At 30.3% G+C, this 21,114-nt stretch overlaps 1 long non-coding RNA gene across 8 annotated transcripts; it reads right to left on the bottom strand.

The window, feature by feature from the left end:
* Positions 1-3,340: 3,340 nt before the first annotated feature.
* On the bottom strand, positions 3,341-9,914 carry LOC125421832 (uncharacterized). Of its 8 annotated transcripts, none has more exons than XR_009639760.1 (6): positions 9,609-9,914; positions 7,577-9,447; positions 7,368-7,481; positions 5,435-5,701; positions 4,056-5,297; positions 3,341-3,909 (listed from the first exon to the last, which is right to left on the bottom strand). It is a non-coding gene; the product is annotated as an uncharacterized LOC125421832 (long non-coding RNA). The 8 variants fall into 8 exon arrangements; XR_009639758.1 differs by having other exon boundaries at positions 7,368-9,023; positions 9,188-9,447; positions 9,609-9,912; XR_009639761.1 differs by having other exon boundaries at positions 7,368-8,341; positions 8,976-9,447; positions 9,609-9,906.
* Positions 9,915-21,114: the final 11,200 nt, after the last annotated feature.

Raw genomic sequence — 21,114 nt, forward strand, 5'->3', positions numbered from 1 at the left:
TAGGTAAAACTTAATTGCATCTATATGCAAATATCTTAAGTTTTGGAAATAATTTTTTTAATACATGTATTTTTTCAAGTTAACTCCAAAATCTACAAAGAAGGATGTTAATGCGGAAGGTGTGTTTGTTTGTTTTTCTTTCCACTTATTTCATGTATGGGATTGTACTTAAGGAATATGACCATCCTATGTTTATATTTTTTTATGTCAACTATTTGGGATTCTTTGGAAGCTAGCATTATGGAAGATGTAATTTTGAGAATATGTTTGTTTGTTTCTTTTCTTTACTTTAATTGTTTAGGATTGTGCTTGGGAAATTAGTGTTCTGATTGGTATATTTACTAATTGTTGGATTTCTATTTAACTTCCTGTTTTGTTTTTTAGGTGTCAGTTGATGGCTCATGTTTCTGTTGGGATATTTAGGATCAAATTTGGTATATTGTGTGTATTGTTGATGCTTGTGGCCATCCTTTGATTACACCATTGAAGCCAGCTACCTTTTTGGGATTATTTTGGAAGCTTTACATCATGCTGTTGGTGGCTACATTTTCTTTTATTTTATTTTGTTAATTTCCTCATTTTTAATTTTATTTTTCTAGTTGAGAAATATCACAAATATAATTTTAAATTCCAATCTTTATTATGATTCAAAAGCTAAAAAAGGAAGATTTCAAATTAATTCTCATATTAATGTCTTTATTATATATATATATATATATAAATATTGTAGTTCTTTTATCCATGATATTTTTGTTTGGAATTACTTAGGAAAAACTCCTACAAGATTTGATCGGATTTTTATAGAAAATTTATGCATCACACCAAACTGGTGGGATTTATTCATATATAACAGGTCCTTAAGTAATAGAAAGTTGTGTGTATATATATATATATAAATTTTAATATCAAAACTATTTTGACAGAAAACTATGAGGATCTCTGTCCTTAGCATTTGTGTTATATCAAATATTGAAATTTAAATATATATATATATATATCTATATATATATAAAATTATATGAGTCTATATGTTGTATTATATTATACTATACTGTATTAATCTTATATTGTACATTGTTTGGTACAACATTCTAGTGTAAATTTTTATAAAAAAAAATTGATTGTTATTATTATTCATGATTATAATTACACTATCAAAAGTTATATAATATTAAAAGAATTGAACAAAAAGTTTAAACATTACAAAATAATAATAATAAATTAATAATATTAAAGTTTATATTATAATTAATTAAAAATAATTGTCATAATATTTAAAATTATAATATAATTTTCTTAAATAATTACTTTATATTTAATATATTAAATGAATTTTGATATTTATAATTTTGAATTTGTTTTTTAAACCATCCAACACAATGTATAAAAATATGTTAAAATCTTAAAATACCTATTATGAATGATGATGTACCACCTTTATCAAATAATAAGGAAGTAAATAATCATGTAACAATTAAAAACGGAATTAAGATAAAGATCTTAATTTTCTAAAGGCCTGTATGATATGAAGAATTGGAGTGGATTGGGTTTAGGATTATGATTAGGATTGCTATTGATGGGAATAATAATCCAGTTTTGTGATTTGTGTCAATTGGATATGATTTTTTTTTTTTTTTTATCTATAGTTATCATTAAATTGATTTTTTAATAAAAGAAAATGATTTAAATTAAATAAAGTTCAATATAAAAAAATAAAAATCTTTTATTTAATTATTTTTTAAAAAGTTTATCTATATAATATATAAATCATTAGTATCAACTAATAAAATTATATTTATTAATTTAGACATCTATAAAAATGGGGAAAAAGCTGGAGAAACAAAAATAAAAAGAAAATAAAAAATAAAAAAGAAATAAATGGAAAAATAAAAAGAGAAAAATTAATACTAAAACTTATGCAATAAAAATGAAAAAAAAAAGATTAAAAAAGAAGAAAAGAATAATGATTTAAGAAAAATGATGAATAAAAGTAAGAAAGAAACAAAGGAAAAGAAAGATAATATCAAAAAAAAAAAAACAAAAAAAAAACAAAACAAAAAAGGAGGAAAAAAAATAAAGAAAAAAGGGAAGATCATGAAAAAAGAAAAGAAAAAAAAATAATATAGTTGGGAAAAAAAGAAAAGAAACAAAAATTTAAAAAATAAAAAAATCTGGAAAAGAACAAATGAAGAAACAAAAATTTTAAAAAATAAAAAATAAATAACGAAATCACAAAAAATAAAATTTAAATGGGTTAAAATTATCCCGGCTCTTTATATGGAATTAATTATTCTATTTTTAAAAAATTATTTGATTAATTCAAAATTTTTTAATCATCACACTGCTCATATCAAACATAAAATATAAATTATTTTACGCCAATCCCAATCTTTTGTTTTTTTTTTTTATTTTAAATTATTCCAATCCCAATCCTAATTCTACCGAACAAATCCGACCTAATAGTACTATATATATATTGCAATAAACAACATTGTAATTAATAATAACAAATCCTCGTTACTTTAGCAATAATAATAATAAATCTTAGATACTTTCCATCCTCAAAAAAGGGGAAGTACTCGGAAAAGAGAGGTTGTACATCAGGTGGATGACAACCAGTGGTAAGTGGCGCGCCACCCAAAAAAATCAGGCGGATGCGTCCTGCTCTATACTCCTACAGCTAATAGGAAAGATCTTCTATAGATTTTCTTTTCGAAGAAAAAGTATCAGTTATATATTAGAAGAAAATTTTCAGTAACTGATTTGAAAGAAACGAAAGAACAGCCTGACATAATCACAGCCTGCTTGCTGATCTTCAATGCATGCTTGGTTTTTTTAGGGTTTTTTCGCCGAATGCTCTTCAATACATGTTGCGAGGACTGAAATCAAGAATTTGATATAAATAATGGTATTTTAATCATGTACACATCCAATACGGGAGTAAATGCTTGAAAGCATGCGCTTATCAAAAGGTCTCGCTCCAAATGGAAACCCAAATCCTACCAAAGGCCATTCATCTTCAATTTCATACTATGTCAAACAAATAAATAAATTTTTGCAATGTCATATCCATTGGCCCAGTGTAACTTAGAAGATGAACACAAATCTAAAGATCAACTAATTTTAGCGGGAAAAAAAAATTATAATAAAGAAGAATACACTCATTTTCTTCACATCGGAATATCAAGGCTTTATTAAATAAGGATACATGCCTAACTACATATCCATATACGTGTATCCACATTTTAATAAATTCAAGATATCGACCAGAATTAAGAAAGAGTATTAGTCCTACTTATGAGAGAAAACTGATAAGAAAGATTAAAGGTCAGATGTGAAATTGTGAACAAAGCAAAGAAATTATTTACAATTACATGTGAAACTGAAAATTGAAAAAGACCTTTAAAAATATCAAAATCACATGCTGGTACCCAGATTCTACACAACTCATACACAACAATAGAAGCATCCACATAAGCATCGATCTTAACACTAACAAATATCCTGCAATATGTTGTAAAAAACATCGCAACAAAACTAGAACATAATGTAAAAACACACCCAAAAACATAATATAATAATAATAAAAATAAAAATACTTCACAAATCAGCCACCTCATCTCCACTTACTGGTTACTACTTATACTTGACCACCAAAAACATAAAATATAATATTCCTACTTATTCTTCTTGTTATTATAAGTATGTGCAACCCTCGAAACAATCAAATTTATCTTAAGAGTTGCCTGTCCATGAATCCCTTCATCATGAAGCTTCTTATGACATCTGCCGGGTCTTCATGCCCAGCTGAAGCAAAGTTGGGTGCTTTCTTTTTTTATTTTCTTTGACCATCACACCTGTACACCTCCTCGTATGATTTAGTAACAACCTTACGAACTGAATCTCCACCTGCAAAATTAATTTATTATTAATTAAAAATCAATTAATATTAAAAGCCCAACCACATGGAGAAATAACTAGCGTATAGAATTTCAATATTTAAACAACATTCTATATAATTGTAATTTGAAATGAGTAGAGTAATTAAAATAAACCTGGAAAGGATTTGATGGCTTCGATAGCGGCGTTTTTCGCGAGACAGGTGGTGAATTGGGCGATCATCTGTCGCGCTTTGTCGTCCGGCAGCTTCTGCTGCAGGACTTGAGGGTACGGTGTGTTTCGTTTGAGCGAATCGGTCCAGCTGCAAATGTAATCCCATATCCCCATCTTTCTCTCCCCCAATCAATCTGCTTCTTTAGGTCTTCTACGACGACTAAACTACGAAAACAAAAGCAAATGGGAAAGCAGCGAGCAACTTTTACTCTCTCAGCTCAACCCTTGCTCTTTTTTACCGAAAACAATTTGCTTTGGTCAAATTTTGTAGAATATAAAATGGAAAAAAGAAAAAAAAAAATCGATTTTCTTTTCGTTTGCATATAATATTGTTAACCAGCCTAAAACAAATAAAGTATTTTTGCACAGTTTGCAAAATTTCCAACAGTTCCTAAATGCTTTCTTTCCATGCCAATGAACAAGATTATATATATATATATATATATATTCTTTATTCGTAACATAGTGTGTGTATATATATATATATATATATCAAAGATTAAAAGGGCCAATGGGTGGGGACTCATTGATAATGGGCATCGCATCTCTCAATTTTTGTGGCACTGAATGTAAGACGAAGATGTCGAATGGAATCAGATTCACATACTCTTAGTTGAATTAATTGTGAAGATGCTTTGCTATTAATCAACAACTTTGAAAGCTTTTGAATAAATGTTTTCTCAAGAATCTAAACCATAGAAGAGGAAAAGTTCTACCGAACAGTTAATATTATGAGGATCCACATAAGCATTAATCCTAACACTAAACATTGCAACAAAATTAGAACACAACGTAAATACAAAACACACCCAAAACAAATAAAAATACTACACAAATCAGCCACCATTTCCACGTACATATTATACTTAATTGACCCAAAAAAGGAAAAAAAAAAAAATGTGCCTACTTCTTCTTCTTCTTATTATTATTATAGATATTTGCATCCCCCGGAACAATTAAACTATCTAAGAATTGCCTGCCCATGAATCCCTTCATCATAAAGATTCTTCTCACATCTGCCGGGTCCTCGTGCCCAGCTAAATCAAAGTTGGGTGCTGTTTGGATTTGGTGCATGAAATCCTCACAATCCATTGCTTTTTTGTTATCTTCTTTATTCACTTGACCATCAGACTTGTATACCTCCTTGTATGATTTAGTAACAACCTTACGAGCTATATCTCCACCTGCAAATTAATTTATTTTTAATTAATAGCCATTAAAATTAAAACCCAACCACATGGAAAAATTATCCTAGAATCGTTAACATTAATTATATATTGTATTTTGAAATGAGCAATATAATTAGTTGATTAAAATTAACCTGGAATGAGTTTGATGGTTTCAAAAGCAACGTTTTTAGAGAGGCAGGTGGTGAATTGGACGATCTTCCGCCGTGATTCGTGGTCCGGCCAATACTGCTCCAGGCCTTGAAGGTTGGCGGGGTTGACCACTCTATAAGCCGCGTTTCCGATGTTGGTTAGATCCGGCGCGTTTCGTTTAAGCGAATCCGCTGAGCTCCAAATGTAATCCCAAATCCCCATTTTCTCTTGAACAATCGTTCCGCTTCTTTAGATCTTCTACAACTAAACTACGAAAACAAAAGCAAACGGGAAAGTAGCAACTTCACTCTCTCAGCTGAATATTTTTCCCTTTAAACCCAAAACAATTTACTTTGGTCAAACAAAAAAAAAATCACATCTAAGAATTTAATATGAGCCCAACAGATGATTGGGTTCAGAGACCAGTGCCAAAGACAAGTATATATAAAAATAAATAAATCAAATAAAATAAAATTATGAGGTTCCATTTATTATCAATTTAACTTTTAAGGAAAAATGATAATTAAATTCAAGAGGCGTTTGGTATGATTGGTCATAGCGGGTCTGGAGTGGACCGATTGGATTGGACAGGAAAAAAGTTGTTGTGAATGGGATACAAATTATTTATAGATGATCAGATTAAGATGGATTAAAATGGAGTATTTTATAATTATTTAAAATAATTATTCTTAAAAATAAAAAAATTAAATTATATATTTCTATTTTAAAAAATATTATATTTAATTAAAAATTAAAAATTTATATTAATTACATTTACATACATATTTTAATTTTTTTTCACACATAAATTATATTAATACATTGTTTAAAAAATAAATTAAAGTTAGATTATCAAATTGTAAATCATAAATAACAGTTAACTAAAACAAAAAACTTAACACCATATAAAACTAAAATTATAAATATACATTTATATTTACAAACAAATTTTAATATTCTTTTGCATCCACAAATTATGTTAATATATTGTTTTGATATTAATATATGTTAATATACTTTTCTTTTTTTTTAGTAATAGTCATCCAAATTACTTTAGTATCTCCCAACTGTGATTGATATAAAGAAGAATAGCATCCAATTATATTTTGGGAAGACAATTTACATTTTTATTTGGAAAAATGCTAGGTGCCAAAGAGTATTATTCCTTCATTTGCATCCAAATTAGCTCCCAAAATTTGCACTTCCGTAAAGGAATACCTTTACAAATTATAACTAGAACAATCATTACCGTGGCTTGCTCAAAGAAGGAAAAAAAAAAAAAATTAATTAGTCAGTATAGGCAATTTTCCCCACTCTCTTACACGAAACATCGAGTTTCATGCAAGATGCTTCAATGCTTCTGCTGAGAGCTTCTCATGGTCCGATGCACTACAGGCACTAACTTTTTCTTCTTCTGTTTTTTGGCTAAAACTTGGATTCATTCAAACCAAAATGAGAGACTAAGAAAAACAAAGTCTCAATTCAGGAAGCTTCCAAAGGTGCACTTTCCTGAATCATACAGTCCAAAATTGAGGAGGACAACGATTCTACTAGTATAGGGCCACTAATCAAGTGAGTTGCCCCCCCCCGCCCCCCCCCCCCCCCCCCCCCCCCCCCCCCCCCAACTGACTAATTTAATGGGCCAAACGATTCTCTAACCTAGGGGCCCAAACAAAAAACACAGAAATAAAGTTTAGAGCAAGCAAAAGGATATTATGAAAGAAACTTTCTACAGCCCAATGAAGAAAACTTTTGTCTTTCATATTCAGAGCTTTGATAACTGAAATAACTTTTTCTTCTTCACACTGACTTATGGAAAACCAAGTCATTGCAAACTAATTATCATTATGATATCAAAAATTAGTAAACTTTAATAATATGTGCATGTGTATTAAATATTCTATAGTTGATTAGTTAATTTCCAAAGTTGTGTACCTCCAAATACATATCAATGGTTTCGTAGAGCCTATCAAGAGTTTGTCTTGCGCGATCCAGGAGAAGCATGACTAATGCTAAAAACATTGAAGAGATAAGAATCTGGGGCAACTTCTGCAAGGTACAAGCCCATCAACTCAGATGCCTTATTCAATCGAATCGAGAGGAATAAATGAAAATCGCCTTCAAAAAGAAACGCTTTCACGAACCTCTAAACAGTACTGACATCATAGCTATAATTCTTTCCTGGTGGAGATGGAACAAGCAGATAGTCGAAGATAGTATATTATAAGGAAACAGAATATAATGTTTGACTCCTATGAAACTTTGATGACATAAAATAAAAAAGAAAACTTAAATAACTTGATTTTTCTTATTAAAATGTAAAATCATAGAAGATTGACACATGTAATTAGTTCTAAGAATTAATAACTAATTAGGTATATTATACATCGAGCACATAAATTATAGTATTCCCTCGAACTAAAGGAAAAGTTTATGTAAGAGTATCCAACCAGAATCAATTTTCAAACATAAAGTGGGTCAAAAAAGTATACAACCAACTAAAAGAAACCATGTGAGGAAATATATAATAGCAGTAAATCTGGAGATTATAAGGGTGGAAATAATTGACAATCACATGCAAAACCCTAACGTGAGAAACTGCTACTTTTTTAACTCCTCAGACCATATTATATGACAATCCAAGCTCATTTTGTATCGTAGAGCAAGTAAAACTCAAATTTATCTGTTGATTGAAACCAAGTATTTTTATGATGATTTGATAGCAAACACTATTAACTAGTTAGTTAATTAGCCCTACAACATGAGGACACAATACACTGACACATGAATACCCGAGGACAAACATGACCATGGAAATGAAGCATATAGATAGTTAACTGACAAACCTCCTTTATATTTTATGTTAACATTGACTGGAAGTCAGCTGAAATATTCAATAGCAAGCTGATCTGTATGAAGAAGAAGCTAAAAGGTAATCCAGAAAGTCCTTAAGAAAATAGATCATAACCCTTCATGGACATATAGACAAACAGGTGGAAGACATTATTAACACAGAAATCAATTAAAAATAAAAAAAAAATAAAAAAAAAAAAAAAAAAAAAAAAAACTATAATCACTAGCAATACATTTGCAAGTTTAGCCACTACTATATTTAAATTTGGTAGCAAATAACAAGAGCAATTCCACGAGACCCACTTCGCTATATAAAGAAATCTAGCCATATCAGATTGGAGTATTTCTATCCTTAAGGACATGGATTCACGGATAGGTGAAACAAGTTTGTCAACAATAAGCAATGTCTGGATTTGAGCCACACTCTATAGCCCACCCAAAGGAATAAAAAAAAAGAGAGGTTACATGGTCAAGCACAATGAAGAACAACCACACCAAAAATCTCAAAATAAAACCCATTATCATCTGGTAATTCCACGCTCTAAATTCTCAAGTATATCAAAAAATGCATACAGACTTTTACATCTTTCCCAGAGAACCATCATTTTGTTTACACAATTCAACAAACTTTTTCTTCCAAGACAAACACATAAATACACACACATACACAAAATTAGGAAAAAAGAATACCTCGTCATTTCCAGTAGGCTACTTCTGAAACCAATTGACATTTAAAACCTACAGAACTAGAAAACTCTTAACATTTTTCATGACCAACGCTTTAAATTCTAAAGCCAGTTAAAAGAAACAAATAAGAGATTGCAAACCCATTTACACCCTCCACGTACAAGTGAAAAAAAAAAATAAAACAGAGAAATTTACAGAGAAGGATAAAGAGAGACCTGGACATTGATGGGAGGTTGAGATTGTCAGGAAGAGAAACCATGGCACATACTAGGGCCAATAAGGTCACGCCCAATGTCAGCACTCTATGGACTCTATACCCTACTATGTACATTTTCACTTTTCTCTTTCTCTCTCTCTCTCTCTTAGTCTCTCTAATGGAGTCGAAAAATTCTTCCACTCTTTTCTCCTAATTTTCCAAACTCGCAGTAAGCCTTCTTCATCCTCAAATCAAAGCCCTAATTTGCAAATGAAAATCCTAATTTTACAGATAAAAAAATCACATGAAAAGCGAAAAAGAAGAAGAAGAAGAAGAAAGATCAAAGAAGAAGAAGGCAAATCAAAAGAGAAGGTAGATCAAAGAAGAAGGCAGACCAAAGAAGGAAAACAAACCAATTGAAGAAGAAGAACATTACTCACCGAGGTTTTCAAATCGGAAAGCTGCGGAGGATGACGGTCCGGTGAGAGACCACGTTCCAGTGAGAGGAAGAGAGTTGCCTTTAAGAGAAAGAGAAAGTGTTGGGACAGGTGTGGCCCAAGGGTTGAGATGGGTCAATTGAGTCCCTTTCGAGTGGGATAAGGTGAGTATCCGGGATAAGTTGTCCCGTTCATGATTTCGGCTTCCAAACACTAGATCGGGACTATTGCCAGTCCTGATCTTGCTCGTTCGAAGAAACAAATACCCCCCAAGTGAGCCCAAAAAAGGAAAGATCTTAATATATTTAAGTTTTTAAAAGAAGTTGTAATTCAACTTTGTTAAATTGTATAATACATGAAATGGAAAAAAAAAAAATAGTAGTATTTGGATTTTCTTTACAGTTGCATGTAACATCTTTAACTAGAATAAAAAAAAAAAAAAAAAAAATTAAGGTACTTTTTGCACAGGTTGTAAGATTTTGCCCTTTGTTTCTAAATTGTCTCTTCCCATTCCAATGAATTTGTGTTTACGTTGTATCCTAGTACTTCTAGGAATTTATGAAATTTCTCTTTGCCCAATTAATCATATTAGGCATCATAACTTGACCACTAAGAATACTATTTGATATACCTCTATATATGTCCTTAACATAGGATAAGATTGTAAATTCATGCATATTAGTAACCATATTATACCTCTTGCAAATCAAACAAAGGTATTTACAACAAAAAAAATAAAATAAAATAACAAAGGTATGTATGTGGTAAAACAAATCATCCTATAAATTAAATAACATAACAAAAGGTCAGCTATGACAAAATGTAGCTCACAAAAAATAAAAATTAAACAAAAAAACAAAAACAAAAATAAAAAATAAAAAATGTTCTCCCATTGCATTCACAATGCACAAATTTAGTATTCTAATTAATCGATAGGACATAGGAATGTATGTTAAAATATAAGACAAAAAGCTAAGTGAGAGGCACATGACCAACTTGGCTTCTTCAACAGCATCTGGGGGATCGCAGTTTGTAGTTTATTTTATCAATTTGCAGCAACACCATGCAAAACTCTTCCATGGCAAACTCAAACTTGCTAAGACTTTTCAAAAAGGCAAGCATTTCATTGTTGCCCCCTTTATCTGTTTGACAATCCCTACATTGGGAAGAATGCTAAAATCGTTTGGTGTAACTACGATACTGTCCCAAAAAACTGCAAGACATGTAAATAAGGTAAAACATATTGATTGATATATATGTTCAAAAGCTATCCAATTTTTTAACAAAGGTCCAGTGCTACCATCAAGGTAAATAGCGGGGCTCTTCAAAACTTTCTCTTGAAACTCCATATCAAGAAGGTGAAGGTGCTTATAAGATGATTTGCATTCCAATTCAATGCCTACAAAATTAAACTTTGCGGCACCACTAATCCAACCCTTCCCAGGAAGTCTTTTGTCATATTTCCATTTCTTTTCCTTTGAAACTTTTGAGTGATTTTCTTAGCTTAGAAGAAAGCTAGAATGGAACAAATCTAGTAGATGTTGATACTCATCTTTTACTGTTGAGCTTTTTGATCGACATTTTGTCCCTACCAAGTCTCAGGCCTTCAAAGAACCTAAGTGCAAGCTTGTTCAGTGAAGTTGGACTACTAGTTGAGGGAGTTGTTATCAAATACATTTTTCACAATACAAACATCACTAGTTGGATCTCCATTATTGTTAGATCGCGTCCTATGTTTGGTCCCATCCAATGTGTTTTGAACATGGGTTTCTTCTACTTCTACTTCTGCTCCCTGCAAAATAATGAGTTCCCATACTCCCCCCATGCTCTAGAATGACATGATAGTTTTAATATCAAGTGTTTTTTTATTAGTCCTTAAATCACAATAAAGCCTAGCATTTCAAATTTAAAAAGTAATTAAATATTGGTTCAATGACATACTAAAAGTTTATTTAAAAAAAAAATTGAACCTGTTGAAACAAAATAATTAATTAATATAATTTTAAATTTTAACTTTTGATATCATCCATTGGTTAAAAAAGAAAATCCAAATATTAGTCATTATATTAAGGATCTAATTTGAGTCTGACTATATATATATATATATATATATATATATTCATAGTAGTACATATTTAAAATCTTCAATGTTTAAATGTTTTAAATAATCATTATTCCTAAATGCTTAATGTACACCAACTATGTATGCAATGTCAAGAAAAAGAAATTAAACTTATAATATATATGTTAGGTTATGCTTGAAGTTGTAATTGGAAATACATATATAAAAAAGTACCCAAAAAAATTTAAAGGTATATCTAATTAAAGACTTTTAGAGTTAATACGAATATATATAAATATATTTATATATGTATAGTAATTCTCTTATCCATGACATTTTTGTTTGGAATTACCTAGGAAAAACTCCTACAAGATGTGATAGAATGTTTACAAAAAACTTATGCTTCATACCAAATTTTATTAAAATTTAGTTGTATTCAAAAAACACTTTGTAAAATTCTTTTAAAATCTATAGATAATTAAAAAATTATTGATTTAAAAGATTTTAAAAAATGATAGATTTTAATGGATTTAAAAGGATTTAAAAAATAAAATTGGAAAGAAAATTATTAATATAAAATCCAATCTTAATCTTAAAGATTTTATTGGATTCTTATAAATTTGTTACGGGATGTACGGAGTTCCGTAACAATCCATTAAATCATTTAAAGTTTATAACTCATTTTAAATCTATTAAACTTTAAATTGAATACATCCTCCTTAGATTATTTTATCCCAATTCCAATCTTAATTCTACCCACTAAATTCGACCTAATAGTATTATATACATTGTAATATTTTTTTTTTTTGTAATTAAGGTTCAAAATTTCGGTATTAATGAGAATTTCAAAGGTTCCAAATATGAAAATATATGTAAAAGTATAAAAAATTATTGAATATTAATAAAAATTTATAAAAAAATAATAAAAATTGATGAAAATTTATTTTAAAAATTGAAAATTTTTATTGAAATTTTAGGATTAGTTTTTTTGTAATGAACTTTAATATTAGATTATTTAAATAATTAGTTATCAAATTGACTATTAAAATTGCAAAAAATATTGAATGGATATTATATTTCTCTTAATCAATCTATTTATAATAAGCGTTAATAGTTAAAATATAATATTATTAAAAAACTACATATTTAATAAAATTCTTTATTAATTAAAATATATAAAATAATTATTATAATTAAAATATAATTATTTGTATATTTTTTATACTCATTTTAGAATGTAAAATATAAGAAATAATTATTAAAATATGTATCTCCTTTATAATTTTACATATAATTGTTAATATATCATCGATATCAAAATTTTAAACTTTAATTTACAAAAATATATTTTCTACATAGCTTTCAAGTTTTGTTTACGTTTAATTTTTATTTACTTTATAATATTTATACAAATATTAAATTTATTAATGTAAAAAAATAATAATAGATAAGTAAACTTATAATTTATGATACTAATTTTTTTAAAAAATATTATAAATAGACCTATCTAATATAATTTTGGATATTATTTGTAAAATGTGATTTTTTATTTTTATTTTTTAAATTATTGGAAGACAATTAAAATAGGGATGTCAATTTGCCCCGCCCCTCAAAACCGCAGTGCACCGCCCCTAACGGGGCAGTTTTTCTCCGAAAATTCGAGGATACGAGGCGGGCTCGGGGCAAATGCTTAAAAACCGAGTCGGGGACGGGCTGGGGATGGGGAATAATAACCCCGCCCCGAACCCGCCCCGACATATATATATATATTTATTTATTATTTTTTTATAAAATTTTATTTATGTAAAATCATTTTCTTCTTTTTTTTAATTTATTTTTCTAAATATGTATTTTATTATAATTGTAAATTTGTTCCTTTATGTATTTTATTACATTTTTATTGTATTGTAGTCATTTTCTTTATATTTTAATCATAAAATAATTTCTTTATATAAATTTTTTAAAAAAATATCAATTAAAAAAAAATGGGAAAAACCGTCCCGCCCCGCAAAATTCCCGATCCCGTCCCGCACCTAAAGAAACGGGGAAAATCGCGGGGATGGGATGTAAAATTCCCCGCGGGGACGGGGACGGGATTTTAAAAACCGGTCCCATCCTGCCCCGTTGACATCCCTAAATTAAAAGATAAAAAAATATCAATAATATTAGTTTGGTAAAAAAATTTATAAAAATTTTTGATAAAAAATTTAACAAAGTTGGGTGCTGTTTGGATTTGGTGCATGAAATCCTCACAATCCATTGCTTTTTTGTTATCTTCTTTATTCACATGCCATCAGGCTTATATGTTGAATTAAATAAATATTTGTGGACTTGGCATAATCAATTACTCACTTACAGGGCCTATTTATGCCATTAATGGGACTGGCTTATTTTATTATTTTGTAGTAGGGCCCTTGGTCACACACTCTCTATAAGACTCTAGTTGGCCCATTGGACTGGAGGACCAACTCTCTTTATAAGCCCAATGACTTATCCATATTTTTCCTAGTATAATTATATTATCAAATTATTATTATTTTATGTGTGTCAAAATTAATGGATAAATCTGACTTGCAGAGACTATTTAAAGGTCTAGGGCAAGCAAACAAACAGATGCCATACGGTATTTTGGTATTAGGGTTTTCAGAAATTTGAGAGTGGTTTGAGAGTAGTGTGTCCATAGGCACTACTTTACGTTGTTTTTATTTTGCAGGATTAAAGATCTAATTTATCAATGGCTGCGTTTGGAGGTTAGTAATTTATGATTTATGGAATTTATTAGGTATATTTAGATCCATAAAATTTCTAACATTATATACCTCCTTGTATGATTTAGTAACAACCTTACGAGCTAAATCTCCACCTGCAAATTAATTTATTTTTAATTAAGAGCCACTAAAATTAAAACCCAACCACATGGAGAAATTAACGTTAATTATATATTGTATTTTGAAATGACCAACATAATTAGTTGATTAAAATTAACCTGGAACGAGTTTGATGGTTTCAAAAGCAGCGTTTTTAGCGAGACAGGTGGTGAATTGGACGATCTTCCGCCGTGATTCGTGGTCCGGCCAATACTGCTCCAGGCCTTGAATGTTGGCGGGGTTGACCACTCTAAAAGCAGCGTTTCCGATGTTGGTTAGATCCGGCGCGTTTCGTTTAAGCGAATCGGCTGAGCTCCAAATTTAATCCCAAATCCCCATTTTTCTCTTCAACAATCGATCTGCTTCTTTAGATCTTCTACAACTAAACTACGAAAACAAAAGCAAATGGGAAAGTGGCAACTTATACTCTCTCAGCTGAATATTTTTTTCCCTTTAAACCCAAAACAATTTACTTTGGTTAAAAAAAAAAAAAATCACATCTAAGGATTGAAAATGAACCCAAAAGATGATTGGGCTCAGAGACGAGCCGAGTGCTAAAGACAAGTATATATAAAAATAAATAAATAAAATAAAATAAAATTATGATGTTCCATTTATTATCAATTTAACTTTCAAGGAAAAATGATAATTAAATTCAGCATGTGAAGTAAAATCCTCAAGGGGCGTTTGGTATGATTGGACATAGCAGGTCTAGATTGGACACATTGGACAGGAAAGAAGTACTTCCGAATAGAATACTAATTATTTCATAGATGATCGGATTAAAATGGATTATTTTATAATTATTTAAAATAATTATTTTTAAAAATAAAAAATTAAATTATACATTTATATTTAAAAAAATATTATATTTAACTAAAATTATAAATTTATATTAATTACATTTATATACAAATTTAATTTTTTTACACAAATTATATTAATAAATTGTTTTAAAAATAAATTATAAAATTATAAATCATAAATAACAATTAATTAAAAAAAAAAACTTAACATCATATATAACTAAAATTGTAAATATTATACATTTATATTTACAAACAAATTTTAATATTTTTTTACACCCACAAATTATATTAATATATTGTTTTAATAGTAATATATGTTAATATACTTTTCTATTTTTATTTTATTTTATTTTTTTTTTGTAACAGTCATCCAAATTACTTTAGTATCTCCCAACTGTGACTGATATAAACAAGAATGGCATCCAACTACATTTTGGGAAGGCTATTTACATTTTTATTTGGAAAAATGCTAGGTGCCATCGAGTATTCCTTCGTTTGCATGTAAATTAGCTCCCAAAATTTGCACTTCCACAACGGAATACCTTTACAAATTAGAGCTGCAAGAATTATTACAGTGGCTTACTCAAAAGGAAGGAAAAATAATAATAATAATAATAATAATAATACTTAATTAGTCAGTATAGGCAAATTTTCCCACTATCTTGAAGGAACATGGAGTTTCGTGCAAAATGCTTCAATCCTTCTGCTGAGAGCTTCTCATGGTCTGGTGCACTACAGGCACTAACTTTTTCTTCTTCACACTGTTCAGAATGGACTTGTGGAAAGCCAAGTCAGTGCAAACTAATTATCATTATGATATCAAAAATTAGTAAAGTTGATCAGTTAATTTCCAAAGATGTATAACTCCATATGCATTTCAACGGTTTGATAGAGCCTATCAAGAGTTTGTCTTGCGCAATCCAGTAGAAGCATGACTAATGTTGAAAACTTTGAAGAGATGAGAATCTGGGGCAACTTCTGCAGGGTACAAGTCCATCAACTCAGATACCTTATTCAATCGACTCGGGAGGAATAAATGAAAATCGCCTTCAACAAGAAACGCTTTCACGAACCTCTGGACAATACACACATCATAGCTATAATTCTTTCTTGGTGGAGATGGAGCAAGTAGATAGTCGAAGATAGTGTATTACAAGGAAACAGATTATAATGTTCAACTCCTATGAAACTTTGATGATATAAAATAAAAAAGAAAACTTAAATAACTTGATTTTTCTTATTAAAATGCAAAATCATAGAAGATTGACATATGTAATGAGTTTGAAGAATTAATAACTGATTAGGTATATTATACATTAAGCGCATAAATTATAGTGTTCCCTTCAACTAAAGGAAAAGTTGATGTAAGAGTACCCAACCATAATCAATTTTCAAAACAAAGATGGGTCAAATAAGTATACAACCAACTAAAAGAAACCATGTGAGAAATATATAATAGCAGTAAATCCGGAGATTAAATGGGTGGAAATAATTGACAACCACATGCGAAAGCCTGATGTGAAAAATTGTTACTTTCTTAACTCCTCAGACCATATTACATGACAATCCAAGCTGTTTTTGTATCACAAAGCAAGTAAAATTCAAATTTATCTGGTGATTGATATGAAGTATTTTCACGATGATTCGATAGCAAAGACTATTGACTAGTTAGTTAATTAGCCCTACAACATTTGGACACAATACACTGACACATGAATATCCGAGGACAAACATGACCAAGGAAGATGAAGCATATAGATGGTTAATTGACAAACCTCCTTTGTATTCCACGTTAACATTGACTGGAAGCGTAACAGCTAGTCCACCCGCATGAAATATTGTCCGCTTTGGCACTGAGGAATCCTCTTACAACCCAGTCCTCACGGGTTTAAAACGCGTCTAAAAAAAAAAGTATCCACAGTCCTTTATAAGGCATGCCCTCACGGGTTTAAAACGCATCTCAACGAAAAGGTATCCACAGCCCCTTATAAGGCATGCTTTGTTCCCCTTTTCAACTAATGTGGGACTTCACAATCCATCCCCCTTAGGGTCCAGCGTCCTCGGTGGCACACCCATCCGGCTCTGACTCTAATACCAACTGTAACAGCTCAATCGACCCACATGAGATATTATTCGCTTTGGCACTGAGAAATCATCTTACAACCTAGCCCTCACAGGTTTAAAATGCATCTTAAGAGAAAGTTATCCACAACCCCTTATAAGGCATGCTTTATTCCTCTTTCCAACCGATGTGAGACTTCACAGAAAGTTAGCTAAAATATTCAATAGCAAGCTGACCTGTATGAAGAAGAAGCTAAAAGGTAATCCAGAAAGTCCTTAAGAAAATAGATCATAACCCTTTATGGACATACAGACAAATAGGTGGACGACATTATTAACACAGAAATCAATTAAAAAAAGAAAACTATAATCACTAGCAATACATTTGCAAGTTTAGCCACTATTATATTTAAATTTGGTAGCAAATAACAAAAGCAATTCTAAGAGACCCACTTCACTCTATAAAGAAATCTAGCCATATCAGGTTGGAGTATTAATATCCTTAAGGACATCGATTCACGGACAGGTGAAACAAGAGTGTCAAGAATAAGCAATGTCTGGATTTGAGCCACAGTCTATATCCCACCAAAGAAAAAGAAAAAGAGACATTACATGGTCAAGCACAATGAAGAACAACCACACCTGAAATCTCAAAATAAAGCCCATTATCATCTAGTAATTCCACGTTTTAAATTCTCAAGTATATCAAAAAAATACATACAGATTTTAAAATCTTTTCCAAAGAACCATCATTTTGTTTACAATTTTTAACAAATTTTTTCTTCCAAAACAAACACATAAAAACACACACATACACAAAATTAGGAAAAAGAATACCTCATCATTTCCAGTAGGCTGCTTCCAAAACCAATTAACATTTAGAACTTACAGAACAAGAAAACTCTTAACATTTTTCATAATTAACACTTTAAATTCTAAAGCCAGTTAAAAGAAACAAATAAGAGAATGCAAACCCATTTACACCCTCCACGTATAAATGAAAAAAAGAAAGAAAGAGAAATTCAGAGAAAAATATAAAAAGAGACCTAGATATCGATGGACGGTGATGGGAGGTTGAGATTGTTAGGAAGAGAAGCCATGGCGCATATTGAAGCCAATAAGGTCACGTCCAATGTCAGCACTCTATGGATTTTGTACCCTACTATGTACATTTTCACTTCTCTCTCTCTCTCTCTCTCTCTCTCGGTCTCTCTAATGGAGTCGGAAAATTCTCCCACTCTTTTCTCCTAATTTTCCAAATTCCTAGTAAGCCTTCTTCCTTGCAAATGAAAGCCTTAATTTTGAAATAAAAAAATCACATGAAAAACGAAGAAGAAGAAGAAGAAGAAGAAAGATCGAAGAAGAAAAAGGAAAATCAAAGAAAAAGAAGAAGAAGGTAGATTGAGGAAGAAGAAGGAAAACAAACCGATCGAAGAAGAAGAGCAATACTCACCGGGGTTTTCAAATCGGAGAGCTATGGAGGATGACGGTTCGGTGAGAGACCACATTCCAGCGAGAGGAGTTGCTTTTAAGAGAAAGAGAAAGAGCTAGGACAGGTGTGACCCAATGGTTGAGATGGGTCAATTGAGTCCCCTTCGAGTGGGATAAGGTGAGCATCCGGGATAAGTTGTCCTGTTCATGATTTTGGCTTCCCAAACACCAGATTGTGACTATGGCCAGTCCTGATCTTGCCAGTCTGATGAATCAAACACCTCAAATGAACCCTAAAAAAGGAAAGATTTGAATATATTTAAATTTTTAAAAGAAGATCAAATTGTATAATATATGAAATGGAAAGAAAAAAAAATTAAGTAGGATCTAGATTTTCTTTTCAGTTGCATGTAACATCATTAACTAGCATAAAAAAAAAAAAAATTAAGGTACTTTTTGCATAGTTTGTAAGATTTTGCCCCCTATTTCTAAATTGTCTCTTCCCAGTACAATGAATTTGTGTTTACGTTGTGTTCTCGTACTTCTAGGAATTTATGAAATTTCACAAAGAATACTATTTGACATACCTCTTACTCTATATGTCCTTAACCTAGGATAAGATTGTAATTTCACTCATATTAATAACCATATTATACTTCTAGCAAATCAAAAAAAGGTATGTACGTGGTAAAACAAATCATTCTATAAATTAAATAACATAACAAAAGGTCAGCTAAGACAAACAGCACACAAAAAATAAAAATTAAACAAACAAACAAAAACAAAAAAATAAAAAATAAAAAAATGTTCTCCCATTGCATTCACAGTGCACAAATTTAGCATTCTAATTAATCGATAGGGCATAGAATCGTATGTTAAAATATAAGACAAAAAGCTAAGTGAGAGGAACATGACCAACTTGGCTTCTTCAATAGAATCTGGGAGATCACAATATGTAGTTTATTTGATCAATTTGCGGCAACACCATGTAAAAATCTTCGATGGCAAACTCAAGCTTGCGAAGACTTTTTAGAAAAGCAAGCATTTCATTGTTGCTCCCTTTATCTGTTTGACAATCCCCACATTACGAAGAATGCTAAAATCGTTTGGCGTAATTGCGATACTGTCCAAAAAAACTGCAAGACGTGTGAATAAAGTAAAACATATCGCTTGATATATATGTTCAAAAGCTATCCAATTTTTTAACAAAGGTCTAGTGCCATCATCAAGGTAAATAGCAGGGCTCTTCAAAACTTTCTTTTGAAACTCCATATCAAGAAGGTGAAGGTGCTTATAAGATGATTTGCATTCCAATTCAATGCCTACAAAAATAAGCTTTGCGGCACCACTAGTCCAACCCTTCCGAGGAAGTCTATCATCATATTTTCATTTCTTTTCCTTTAAAACTTTTGAGGGATTTTCTTAGCTTAGAAGAAAGCTAGAATGGAACAAATCTAGTAGATGTTGATACTCATCTTTTACTGTTGAGCTTTTTGATCCCCATTTTGTCCCAACCAAGTCTCAAGCCTTCAAAGAACCTAAGTGCAAGCTTGTTCAGTGAAGTTGGACTGCTAGTTGAGGGAGCTGTTATCAAATACATTTTTCGCAATACAAACATCACTAGTTGGATCTCCATTATTATTAGATCGCGTCCTATATTTGGTCCCATCCAATGTGTTTTGAACATTGGTTTTTTCTACTTCTACTCCTAGCAAGACAGTGAGTTACCATGGTCCTCCAAGCTTTAGGATGACATGATAATTTTAATATCAAATTTTCTTTTATTAGTCTTTAAATCACATTAAAAGCTAGTATTTCAAATTCAAAAAGTAATTAAATATTGGCTCAGTGACATACTAAAATTTTATTTAAAAAAAAAAAAAATAAATCCGTTGAAATATAATAATTAATTAATATAATTTTAAATTTTAGCTTTTGATACTATTCATTGATTGAAAAAGAAAATCCAAATATTAGTCATCATATTAACGATTTGATTTGAATATGATTATATATATATATATATATATATTCATAGCAGTATATATTTAAAATCTTCAATATTAAGTGTTATTCCTAAATGCTTAATGTACACCAACTATATATGCAATGTCAGGAAAAAGAATTTAAACTTATAATATATTTGTTAGGTTCTTATGACATCTGCCGGGTCGTCATGCCCAACTGAAGCAAAGTTGGGGTGCCGTTTGGATTTGGCACTTTAAATCCTCACAATCCAATTCTTTTTTTTATTTTTATTTTTATTTTTATTTTCTTTG

The sequence above is a fragment of the Ziziphus jujuba genome, chromosome 1 (assembly GCF_031755915.1).
Source record: "Ziziphus jujuba cultivar Dongzao chromosome 1, ASM3175591v1".
NCBI classification, from domain to species: Eukaryota; Viridiplantae; Streptophyta; class Magnoliopsida; order Rosales; family Rhamnaceae; genus Ziziphus; species Ziziphus jujuba.